Raw genomic sequence first — 12,322 nt, 5'->3', positions numbered from 1 at the left:
TGTTCTCTCTTTCCCTGTGTGATCACGCTGTGTTATCTCTCTCTCTGTGTTCTCTGTGTGTTTGTGTTCTGTGTGTGTGTTCTGTGTGTTTGTGATCTGTGTGTGTTTTTCTGTGTGTGTGTGCACTGTGTGTGTGTTCTCTTTGTGTGTGCATGTGTTCACTCACCCTCTATGTGTTCTCTCTTTCTCTGTGTGATCTCTCTCTGTGTGTGTTCTCTTGTGCGTGTGTTCTGTGTCTGTGTTCTCTGTTTGTGTGTTCTGTGTGTGCGTGTTCTGTGTGTGTGTTTCTCTGTGTGTGCGCTCTGTGTGTGTTCTCTGTGTGTGTGCGTGTGTTCTCTCTCCCTCTATGTGTTCTGTCTTTCTCTGTGTGATCTCTCTCTCTGTGTTCTCTGTGTGTTTGTGTTCTGTGTGTGTGTTCTGTGTGTTTGTGATCTGTGTGTGTTTTTCTGTGTGTGTGTGCACTGTGTGTGTGTTCTCTTTGTGTGTGCATGTGTTCACTCACCCTCTATGTGTTCTCTCTTTCTCTGTGTGATCTCTCTCTGTGTGTTCTCTTGTGTGTGTGTTCTGTGTCTGTGTTCTCTGTTTGTGTGTTCTGTGTGTGCGTGTTCTGTGTGTGTGTTTCTCTGTGTGTGCGCTCTGTGTGTGTTCTCTGTGTGTGTGCGTGTGTTCTCTCTCCCTCTATGTGTTCTCTCTTTCTCTGTGTGATCTCTATCTCTGTGTTCTCTGTGTGTTTGTGTTCTGTGTGTGTGTTCTCTCTGTGTGTTCTGTGTGTGTGTTCTCTCTCTCTCTGTGTTCTCTCTCTGATTATTCTCTCTCCCTCTATGTGTTCACTCTTTCTCTGTGTGATCTCTCACTGTGTTCTCTCTCTCTCGGTGTTCTTTGTGTGTTTGTGTTCTGTGTGTGTGTTCTCTGTCTGTGTTTGGGTTGTCTGTGTGTGTGTGTGCGTTCTGTGTATGTGTGTCCTCTGTGTGTGTGTATGTTCTCTCTCTCTGTGAGTGATCTCTCTCTGTTCTCTCTCTCTCTCTCTGCTCTCTCTCTCTGTGTTCTCTCTCTGTGATTGTGTGTTCTCTCTCACTCTATGTTCTATCTCTACCGCTGTATTCTGTATGTGTGTGTGTGTTATCTGTGTGTGTTCTCTGTGTGTGTTTGGGTTATCTGTGTGTGTGTGTGCGTTCTGTGTATGTGTGTTCTGTGTGTGTGTGTGTGTATGTTCTCTCTTTCTGTGCGTGATCTCTCTCTCTGTTCTCTCATTCTCTCTGTGTTCTCTCTCTCTCTGTGTTCTCTCTCTGTGTGTGTCTGTTCTCTCTCACTCTGTGTTCTCTCTTATCTCTGTGTGTGTGTGTTCTCTGTGTGTGTTCTCTTTTGTGTGTGTTGTGTGTGGATGTTCTGTGTGTGTGTGTGTTTCTCTGTGTGTGTGCTCTGTGTGTGTATTCTCCGTGTGTGTGCGTGTGTTCTCTCTCACTCTATGTGTTCTCTCTTTTTCTGTGTGATCTCTCTCTCTCTATTCTCTCTCTATCTCTGTGTTCTCTGTGTGTTTGTGTTATGTGAGTGTGTTCTCTGTGTTTGTGTTCTCTGTGTGTGTTTGGGTTGTCTGTGTGTGTGTGTGCGTTCTGTGTATGTGTGTTCTGTGTGTGTGTGTGTGTATGTTCTCTCTTTCTGTGTGTGATCTCTCAATGTGTTCTCCCTCTCTCTCTCTGTGTTCTCTCTCTCTCTCTGTGTTCTCTCTATGTGTGTTTGTTCTCTCTCACTTTGTGTTCTCTCTATGTGTGTCTGTTTTCTCTCACTCTGTGTTCTCTCTCTATCTCTGTATTCTGTGTGTGTGTGTTCTCTGTGTGTGTTCTCTTTTGTGTGTGTTGTGTGTGTGTGTTCTCGGTTTGTGTGTTCTGTGTGTGCGTGTTTTCTGTCTGTGTGTTCACCGTGTGTGCGTGTGTTCTCTCTCACTCGATGTGTTCTCTCTTTCTCTGTGTGATCTCTCTCTCTCTGTTCTCTCTCTATCTCTGTGTTCTTCTGTGTGTTTGTGTACTGTGAGTGTGTTCTCTGTGTGTGTTTTGGTTTTCTCTGTGTGTGTGTGCGTTCTGTGTCTGTGTGTTCTCTGTGTGTGTGTATGTTATCTCTTTCTGTGTGTGATCTCTCTCTCTGTTCTCTCTCTCTCTCTCTCTCTCTGTGTTCTCTCTCACTCTGTGTTCTCTCTCTATCTCTGTATTCTGTGTGTGTGTTCTCTGTGTGTGTTCACTTTTTTGTGTGTTGTGTGTGTGTTCTTTGTTTGTGTGTTCTGTGTGTGAGTTTTTTCTGTGTGTGCGTTTCTCTGTGTGTGTGCTCTGTGTGTGTGTTCTCCGTGTGTGTGCGTGTGTTCTCTCTCACTCTACGTGTTCTCTTTTCTCTGTGTGATCTCTCTATCTGTTCTCTCTCTCTCTGTGTTCTCTGTGTGTTTGTGTTCTGTGTGTGTGTTCTCTGTGTGTGTTCCCTCTGTGTGTGTGTGTTCTCTCTTTCTGTGTGTGATCTCGCTCTCTCTGTTCTCTCTCTCTCTCTCCGTTCTCTTTCTCTCTCTATCTCTGTTCTCTCTCTGTGTGTGGTCTTTCTCTCTCTGTGTTCTCTCTCTCTGTTTGTTCTCACTCTCTCTGTGTGTTCTCGCTCTCTCTGCGATCTCTCGCTCTCTGTGTTCTCTCTCTCTCTGTATTCTCTCTCTGTATTCTCTCTCTGTGTGTATTCTCTCGGTGTGTTCTGTGTGTGTGTGTTCTCTCTCTGTGTTCTCTCTCTGTATGTTCTCTCTCCCTCTGTGTTCTCTCTCTGTGTGTGTCTGTTCTCTCACACTCTATGTTCTCTCTCTATCTCTGTATTCTGTGTGTGTTCTCTCTGTGTGTGTTCTCTTGTGTGTGTGTTCTGTGTGTGTGTTCTCTGTTTGTGTGTTCTGTGTGTGCGTGTTCTGTGTGTATTGTTCTCTGTGTGTGTGCTCTGTGTGTGCGTGTTCTGTGTGTGTGTTTCTCTGTGCGTGTGCTCTGTGTGTGTTCTCTGTGTGTGTGCGTGTGTTCTCTCTCCCTCTATGTGTTCTCTCTTTCCCTGTGTGATCACGCTGTGTTATCTCTCTCTCTGTGTTCTCTGTGTGTTTGTGTTCTGTGTGTGTGTTCTGTGTGTTTGTGATCTGTGTGTGTTTCTCTGTGTGTGTGTGCTCTGTGTGTGTGTTCTCTTTGTGTGTGCATGTGTTCTCTCACTCTCTATGTGTTCTCTCTTTCTCTGTGTGATCTCTGTGTGTGTGTGTTCTCTTGTGTGTGTGTTCTGTGTCTGTGTTCTCTGTTTGTGTGTTCTGTGTGTGCGTGTTCTGTGTGTGTGTTTCTCTGTGTGTGCGCTCTGTGTGTGTTCTCTGTGTGTGTGCGTGTGTTCTCTCTCCCTCTATGTGTTCTCTCTTTCTCTGTGTGATCTCTCTCTCTGTGTTCTCTGTGTGTTTGTGTTCTGTGTGTGTGTTCTCTCTGTGTGTTCTGTGTGTGTGTTCTCTCTCTCTCTCTGTGTTCTCTCTCTGAGTATTCTCTCTCCCTCTATGTGTTCACTCTTTCTCTGTGTGATCTCTCTCTGTGTTCTCTCTCTCTCTGTGTTCTCTGTGTGTTTGTGTTCTGTGTGTGTGTTCTCTGTCTGTGTTTGGGTTGTCTGTGTGTGTGTGTGCGTTCTGTGTATGTGTGTCCTCTGTGTGTGTGTATGTTCTCTCTCTCTGTGTGAGTGATCTCTCTCTGTTCTCTCTCCCTCTCTCTGCTCTCTCTCTCTCTGTGTTCTCTCTCTGTGATTGTCTGTTCTCTCTCACTCTATGTTCTATCTCTATCGCTGTATTCTGTATGTGTGTGTGTGTTATCTGTGTGTGTTCTCTGTGTGTGTTTGGGTTATCTGTGTGTGTGTGTGCGTTCTGTGTATGTGTGTTCTGTGTGTGTGTGTGTGTGTGTGTATGTTCTCTCTTTCTCTGCGTGATCTCTCTCTCTGTTCTCTCATTCTCACTGTTCACTCTCTCTCTCTGTGTTCTCTCTCTGTGTGTGTCTGTTCTCTCTCACTCTGTGTTCTCTCTTATCTCTGTGTGTGTGTGTTCTCTGTGTGTGTTCTCTTTTGTGTGTGTTGTGTGTGAATGTGCTGTGTGTGTTCTCTGTGTGTGTATTCTCCGTGTGTGTGCGTGTGTTCTCTCTCACTCTATGTGTTCTCTCTTTTTCTGTGTGATCTCTCTCTCTCTATTCTCTCTCTATCTCTGTGTTCTCTGTTTGTTTGTGTTATGTGAGTGTGTTCTCTGTGTTTGTGTTCTCTGTGTATGTTTGGGTTGTCTGAGTGTGTGTGTGCGTTCTGTGTATGTGTGTTCTGTGTGTGTGTGTGTATGTTCTCTCTTTCGGTGTGTGATCTCTCAATGTGTTCTCCCTCTCTCTCTCTCTCTCTGTGTTCTCTCTATGTGTGTTTGTTCTCTCTCACTTTGTGTTCTCTCTATGTGTGTCTGTTCTCTCTCACTCTGTGTTCTCTCTCTATCTCTGTATTCTGTGTGTGTGTGTTCTGTGTGTGTGTTCTCTTTTGTGTGTGTTGTGTGTGTGTGTTCTCGGTTTGTGTGTTCTGTGTGTGCGTGTTTTCTGTCTGTGTGTTCACCGTGTGTGCGTGTGTTCTCTCTCACTCTATGTGTTCTCTCTTTCTCTGTGTGATCTCTCTCTCTCTGTTCTCTCTCTATCTCTGTGTTCTTCTGTGTGTTTGTGTTCTGTGAGTGTGTTCTCTGTGTGTGTTTGGGTTTTCTCTGTGTGTGTGTGCGTTCTGTGTCTGTGTGTTCTCTGTGTGTGTGTATGTTCTCTCTTTCTGTGTGTGATCTCTCTCTCTGTTCTCTCTCTCTCTCTCTCTCTGTGTTCTCTCTCACTCTGTGTTCTCTCTCTATCTCTGTATTCTGTGTGTGTGTGTTCTCTGTGTGTGTTCTCTTTTGTGTGTGTTGTGTGTGTGTTCTTTGTTTGTGTGTTCTGTGTGTGAGTTTTTTCTGTGTGTGCGTTTCTCTGTGTGTGTGCTCTGTGTGTGTGTTCTCCGTGTGTGTGCGTGTGTTCTCTCTCAATCTACGTGTTCTCTTTTCTCTGTGTGATCTCTCTATCTGTTCTCTCTCTCTCTGTGTCCTCTGTGTGTTTGTGTTCTGTGTGTGTGTTCTGTGTGTGTGTTCCCTCTGTGTGCGTGTGTTCTCTCTTTCTGTGTGTGATCTCGCTCTCTCTGTTCTCTCTCTCTCTCTGTTCTCTTTCTTTCTCTATCTCTGTTCTCTCTCTGTGTGTGGTCTTTCTCTCTCTGTGTTCTCTCTCTCTGTTTGTTCTCACTCTCTCTGTGTGTTCTCGCTCTCTCTGCGATCTCTCGCTCTCTGTGTTCTCTCTCTCTCTGTATTCTCTCTCTGTGTTCTCTCTCTGTGTGTATTCTCTCTGTGTGTTCTGTGTGTGTGTGTTCTCTCTCTCTGTGTTCTCTCTCTGTATGTTCTCTCTCCCTCTGTGTTCTCTCTCTGTGTGTGTCTGTTCTCTCTCACTCTATGTTCTCTCTCTATCTCTGTATTCTGTGTGTGTTCTCTCTGTGTGTGTTCTCTTGTGTGTGTGTTCTGTGTGTGTGTTCTCTGTTTGTGTGTTCTGTGTGTGCGTGTTCTGTGTGTGTGTTTCTCTGTGTGTGTGCTCTGTGCGTGCGTGTTCTGTGTGTGTGTTTCTCTGTGCGTGTGCTCTGTGTGTGTTCTCTGTGTGTGTGCGTGTGTTCTCTCTCCCTCTATGTGTTCTCTCTTTCCCTGTGTGATCACGCTCTGTGTTCTCTCCCTCTCTGTGTTCTCTGTGTGTTTGTGTTCTGTGTGTGTGTTCTGTGTGTTTGTGATCTGTGTGTGTTTCTGTGTGTGTGTGTGCTCTGTGTGTGTGTTCTCTTTGTGTGTGCGTGTGTTCTCTCACCCACGATGTGTTCCCTCTTTCTCTGTGTGATCTCTCTCTGTGTGTTCTCTGTGTGTTTGTGTTCTGTGTGTATGTTCTCTCTGTGTGTTCTGTGTGTGTGTTCTCTCTCTCTCTGTGTTCTCTCTCTGTGTATTCTCTCTCCCTCTATGTGTTCTCTCTTTCTCTGTGTGATCTCTCTCTGTGTTCTCTCTCTCTCTGTGTTCTCTGTGTGTTTGTGTTCTGTGTGTGTGTTCTCTGTCTGTGTTTGGGTTGTCTGTGTGTGTGTGTGTGCGTTCTGTGTATGTGTGTTCTCTGTGTGTGTGTTTCTATGTGTGTGTGCTCTGTGTGTATGTTCTCCGTGTGTGTGCTTGTGTTCTCTCTCACTCTGTGTGTTCTATCTTTCTCTGTGTGATCTCTCTATCTCTGTGTCATCTCTCTCTCTGTTCTCTCTCTCTCTCTGTGTTCTCTCTCTCTGTGTGTTCTCTCTATGTGTGTCTGTTCTCTCTCACTCTGTGTTCTCTCTCTATCTCTGTATTCTGTGTTTTTGTGTTTTCTGTCTGTGTGTTCTCTTGTGTGTGTGTTCGGTGTGTGTGTTCTCTGTTTGTGTGTATGTTCTCTCTTTCTGTGTGTGATCTCTCTCTGTTCTCTCTCTCCCTCTGTGTTCTCTCTCTCTCTCTCTGTGTTCTCTCTATGTGTGTCTGTTCTCTCTCACTCTGTGTTCTCTCTCTATCTCTGTATTCTGTGTGTGTGTTCTCTTTTGTGTGTGTTGTGTGTGTGTGTTCTCTGTTTGTGTGTTCTGTGCGTGCGTGTTTTCTGTGTGTGTGTTTCTCTGTGTGTGTGCGTGTGTTCTCTCTCACTCTATGTGTTCTCTCTTTCTCTGTGTGATCTCTCTCTCTCTGTTCTCTCTCTATCTCTGTGTTCTTCTGTGTGTTGGTGTTCTGTGAGTGTGTTCTCTGCGTGCGTTTGGGTTTTCTCTGTGTGTGTGTGCGTTCTGTGTCTGTGTGTTCTCTGTGTGTGTGTATGTTCTCTCTTTCTGTGTGTGATCTCTCTCTCTGTTCTCTCTCTCTCTCTCTCTCTGTGTTCTCTCTCACTCTGTGTTCTCTCTCTATCTCTGTATTCTGTGTGTGTGTGTTCTCTGTGTGTGTTCTCTTTTGTGTGTGTTGTGTGTGTGTTCTTTGTTTGTGTGTTCTGTGTGTGAGTTTTTTCTGTGTGTGCGTTTCTCTGTGTGTGTGCTCTGTGTGTGTGTTCTCCGTATGTGCGTGTGTTCTCTCTCACTCTACGTGTTCCCTTTCTCTGTGTGATCTCTCTCTCTGTTCTCTCTCTCTCTCTGTGTTCTCTGTGTGTTTGTGTTCTGTGTGTGTGTTCTCTCTTTCTGTGTGTGATCTCTCTCTCTCTGTTCTCTCTCTCTCTGTGTTCTCTCTCTCTCTGTGTCTGTTCTCTCTCACTATGTGTTCTCTCTCTATCTCTGTATTCTGTGTGTTTGTATTTTCTGTCTGTGTGTTCTCTTGCGTGTGTGTTCTGTGTGTGTGTTCTCTGTTTGTGTGTATGTTCTCTCTTTCTGTGTATGATCTGTCACCCTGTGTTCTCTCTCTCTGTGTTCTTTATCTCTATGTTCTCTGTCTGCGTTATCTGTCTGTGTTCTCTCTATCTGTGTGTTCTCTCTCTCTCTCTCTGTTCTCTTTCTCTCTCTATCTCTGTTCTCTCTGTGTGTGTGGTCTTTCTCTCTCTGTGTTCTCTCTCTCTGTTTGTTCTCACTCTCTCTGTGTGTTCTCGCTCTCTCTGCGATCTCTCGCTCTCTGTGTTCTCTCTCTCTCTGTATTCTCTCTCTGTGTTCTCTCTCTGTGTGTATTCTCTCTGTGTGTTCTGTGTGTATGTGTTCTCTCTCTCTGTGTTCTCTCTCTGTATGTTCTCTCTCCCTCTGTGTTCTCTCTCTGTGTGTGTCTGTTCTCTCACACTCTATGTTCTCTCTCTATCTCTGTATTCTGTCTGTGTTCTCTTGTGTGTGTGTTCTGTGTGTATGTTCTCTGTTTGTGTTTTCTGTGTGTGCGTGTTCTGTGCGTGTGTTTCTCTGTGTGTGTGCTCTGTGTGTGTTCTCTGTGTGTGTGCGTGTGTTCTCTCCCTCTATGTGTTCTCTCTTTCCCTGTGTGATCACGCTGCGTTATCTCTCTCTCTGTGTTCTCTGTGTGTTTGTGTTGTATGTGTGTGTTCTGTGTGTTTGTGATCTGTGTGTGTTTCTCTGTGTGTGTGTGCTCGGTGTGTGTGTTCTCTTTGTGTGTGCATGTGTTCTCTCACCCTCTATGTGTTCTCTCTTTCTCTGTGTGATCTCTCTCTGTGTGTGTTCTCTTGTGTGTGTGTTCTGTGTCTGTGTTCTGTTTGTGTGTTCTGTGTGTGCGTGTTCTGTGTGTGTGTTTCTCTGTGTGTGCGCTCTGTGTGTGTTCTCTGTGTGTGTGCGTGTGTTCTCTCTCCCTCTATGTGTTCTCTCTTTCTCTGTGTGATCTCTCACTCTGTGTTCTCTGTGTGTTTGCGTTCTGTGTGTGTGTTCTCTCTGTGTGTTCTGTGTGTGTGTTCTCTCTCTCTCTGTGTTCTCTCTCTGAGTATTCTCTCTCCCTCTATGTGTTCACTCTTTCTCTGTGTGATCTCTCTCTGTGTTCTCTCTCTCTCTGTGTTCTCTGTGTGTTTGCGTTCTGTCTGTGTGTTCTCCGTCTGTGTTTGGGTTGTCTGTGTGTGTGTGTGCGTTCTGTGTATGTGTGTCCTCTGTGTGTGTGTATGTTCTCTCTCTCTGTGAGTGATCTCTCTCTGTTCTCTCTCTCTCTCTGTTCTCTCTCTCTGTGTGTTCTCTCTCTGTGATTGTCTGTTCTCTCTCACTCTATGTTCTATCTGTATCGCTGTATTCTGTGTGTGAGTGTGTGTTATCTGTGTGTGTTCTCTGTGTGTGTTTGGGTTATCTGTGTGTGTGTGCGTTCTGTGTGTGTGCGTTCTGTGTATGTGTGTTCTGTGTGTGTGTGTGTATGTTCTCTCTTTCTGTGTGTGATCTCTCAATGTGTTCTCCCTCTCTCTCTCTGTGTTCTCTCTCACTTTGTGTTCTCTCTATGTGTGTCTGTTCTCTCTCACTCTGTGTTCTCTCTCTATCTCTGTATTCTGTGTGTGTGTGTTCTCTGTGTGAGTTCTCTTTTGTGTGTGTTGTATATGTGTGTTCTCGGTTTGTGTGTTCTGTGTGTGCGTGTTTTCTGTCTGTGTGTTCACCGTGTGTGCGTGTGTTCTCTCTCACTCTATGTGTTCTCTCTTTCTCTGTGTGATCTCTCTCTGTGTTCTCTCTCTCTCTGTGTTCTCTGTGTGTTTGTGTTCTGTGTGTGTGTTCTCTGTCTGTGTTTGGGTTGTCTGTGTGTGTGTGTGCGTTCTGTGTATGTGTGTCCTCTGTGTGTGTGTATGTTCTCTCTCTCTGTGAGTGATCTCTCTCTGTTCTCTCTCTCTCTCTGTTCTCTCTCTCGGTGTGTTCTCTCTCTGTGATTGTCTGTTCTCTCTCACTCTATGTTCTATCTCTATCGCTGTATTTTGTGTGTGTGTGTGTGTTCTGTGTGTGTGTTCTCTGTGTGTGTTTGGGTTGTCTGTGTGTGTGTGCGTTCTGTGTATGTGTGTTCTGTGTGTGTGTGTGTGTGTGTGTGTATGTTCTCTCTTTCTGTGCGTGATCTCTCTCTCTGTTCTCTCACTCTCTCTGTGTTCTCTCTCTCTCTGTGTTCTCTCTTATCTCTGTGTGTGTGTGTTCTCTGTGTGTGTTCTCTTTTGTGTGTGTTGTGTGTGGATGTTCTGTGTGTGTGTGTGTTTCTCTGTGTGTGTATTCTCCGTGTGTGTGCGTGTGTTCTCTCTCACTCTATGTGTTCTCTCTTTTTCTGTGTGATCTCTCTCTATTCTCTCTCTATCTCTGTGTTCTCTGTGTGTTTGTGTTATGTGAGTGTGTTCTCTGTGTTTGTGTTCTCTGTGTGTGTTTGGGTTGTCTCTGTGTGTGTGTGCGTTCTGTGTATGTGTGTTCTCTGTGTGTGTGTATGTTCTCTCTTTCTGTGTGTGATCTCTCAATGTGTTCTCCCTCTCTCTCTCTGTGTTCTCTCTCTCTCTCTGTGTTCTCTCTATGTGTGTTTGTTCTCTCTCACTTTGTGTTCTCTCTATGTGTGTCTGTTCTCTCTCACTCTGTGTTCTCTCTCTATCTCTGTATTCTGTGTGTGTGTGTTCTCTGTGTGTGTTCTCTTTTGTGTGTGTTGTGTGTGTGTGTTCTCGGTTTGTGTGTTCTGTGTGTGCGTGTTTTCTGTCTGTGTGTTCACCGTGTGTGCGTGTGTTCTCTCTCACTCTATGTGTTCTCTCTTTCTCTGTGTGATCTCTCTCTCTCTGTTCTCTCTCTATCTCTGTGTTCTTCTGTGTGTTTGTGTTCTGTGAGTGTGTTCTCTGTGTGTGTTTGGGTTTTCTCTGTGTGTGTGTGCGTTCTGTGTCTGTGTGTTCTCTGTGTGTGTGTATGTTCTCTCTTTCTGTGTGTGATCTCTCTCTCTGTTCTCTCTCTCTCTCTCTCTCTCTCTGTGTTCTCTCTCACTCTGTGTTCTCTCTCTATCTCTGTATTCTGTGTGTGTGTGTTCTCTGTGTGTGTTCTCTTTTGTGTGTATTGTGTGTGTGTTCTTTGTTTGTGTGTTCTGTGTGTGAGTTTTTTCTGTGTGTGCGTTTCTCTGTGTGTGTGCTCTGTGTGTGTGTTCTCCGTGTGTGTGCGTGTGTTCTCTCTCACTCTACGTGTTCTCTTTTCTCTGTGTGATCTCTCTATCTGTTCTCTCTCTCTCTGTGTTCTCTGTGTGTTTGTGTTCTGTGTGTGTGTTCTCTGTGTGTGTTCCCTCTGTGTGTGTGTGTTCTCTCTTTTCTGTGTGTGATCTCTCTCTCTCTGTTCTCTCTCTCTCTGTGTTCTCTCTCTCTCTGTGTCTGTTCTCTCTCACTATGTGTTCTCTCTCTATCTCTGTATTCTGTGTGTTTGTATTTTCTGTCTGTGTGTTCTGTTGTTTGTGTGTTCTGTGTGTGTGTTCTCTGTTTGTGTGTATGTTCTCTCTTTCTGTGTATGATCTGTCACTCTGTGTTCTCTCTCTCTCTGTGTTCTGTATCTCTATGTTCTCTGTCTGCGTTCTCTGTCTGTGTTCTCTCTATCTGTGTGTTCTCTCTCTCTGTGTTCTCTCTCTCTCTGTTCTCATTCTCTCTCTATCTCTGTTCTCTCTCTGTGTGTGGTCTTTCTCTCTCTGTGTTCTCTCTCTCTGTTTGTTCTCACTCTCTCTGTGTGTTCTCGCTCTCTCTGCGATCTCTCGCTCTCTGTGTTCTCTCTCTCTCTGTATTCTCTCTCTGTGTTCTCTCTCTGTGTGTATTCTCTCTGTGTGTTCTGTGTGTGTGTGTTCTCTCTCTCTGTGTTCTCTCTCTGTATGTTCTCTCTCCCTCTGTGTTCTCTCTCTCTGTGTGACTGTTCTCTCTCTATCTCTGTATTCTGTGTGTGTTCTCTCTGTGTGTGTTCTCTTGTGTGTGTGTTCTGTGTGTGTTCTCTGTTTGTGTGTTCTGTGTGTGCGTGTTCTGTGTGTGTGTTTCTCTGTGTGTGTGCTCTGTGTGTGCGTGTTCTGTGTGTATGTTTCTCTGTGTGTGCGCTCTGTGTGTGTGCGTGTGTTCTCTCTCCCTCTATGTGTTCTCTTTCCCTGTGTGATCACGCTCCGTGTTCTCTCCCTCTCTGTGTTCTCTGTGTGTTTGTGTTCTGTGTGTGTGTTCTGTGTGTTTGTTATCTGTGTGTGTTTCTGTGTGTGTGTGTGCTCTGTGTGTGTGTTCTCTTTGTGTGTGCGTGTGTTCTCTCACCCACGATGTGTTCCCTCTTTCTCTGTGTGATCTCTCTCTGTGTGTTCTCTGTGTGTTTGTGTTCTGTGTGTATGTTCTCTCTGTGTGTTCTGTGTGTGTGTTCTCTCTCTCTCTCTGTGTTCTCTCTCTGTGTATTCTCTCTCCCTCTATGTGTTCTCTCTTTCTCTGTGTGATCTCTCTCTGTGTTCTCTCTCTCTTTGTGTTCTCTGTGTGTTTGTGTTCTGTGTGTGTGTTCTCTGTCTGTGTTTGGGTTGTCTGTGTGTGTGTGTGCGTTCTGTGTATGTGTGTCCTCTGTGTGTGTGTATGTTCTCTCTCTCTGTGAGTGATCTCTCTCTGTTCTCTCTCTCTCCCTCTGTTCTCTCTCTCTCTGTGTTCTCTCTCTGTGATTGTCTGTTCTCTCTCACTCTATGTTCTATCTCTATCGCTGTATTCTGTGTGTGTGTGTGTGTTCTCTGTGTGTGTTCTCTGTGTGTGTTTGGGTTATCTGTGTGTGTGTGCGTTCTGTGTATGTGTGTTCTCTGTGTGTGTGTGTGTATGTTCTCTCTTTCTGTGCGTGATCTCTCTCTCTGTTCTCTCTCTCTCTGTGTTCTCTC

This window comes from Chiloscyllium punctatum, chromosome 19 (genome assembly GCF_047496795.1).
Source record: "Chiloscyllium punctatum isolate Juve2018m chromosome 19, sChiPun1.3, whole genome shotgun sequence".
NCBI lineage: Eukaryota > Metazoa > Chordata > Chondrichthyes > Orectolobiformes > Hemiscylliidae > Chiloscyllium > Chiloscyllium punctatum.
This window is presented reverse-complemented; position numbering follows the sequence as displayed.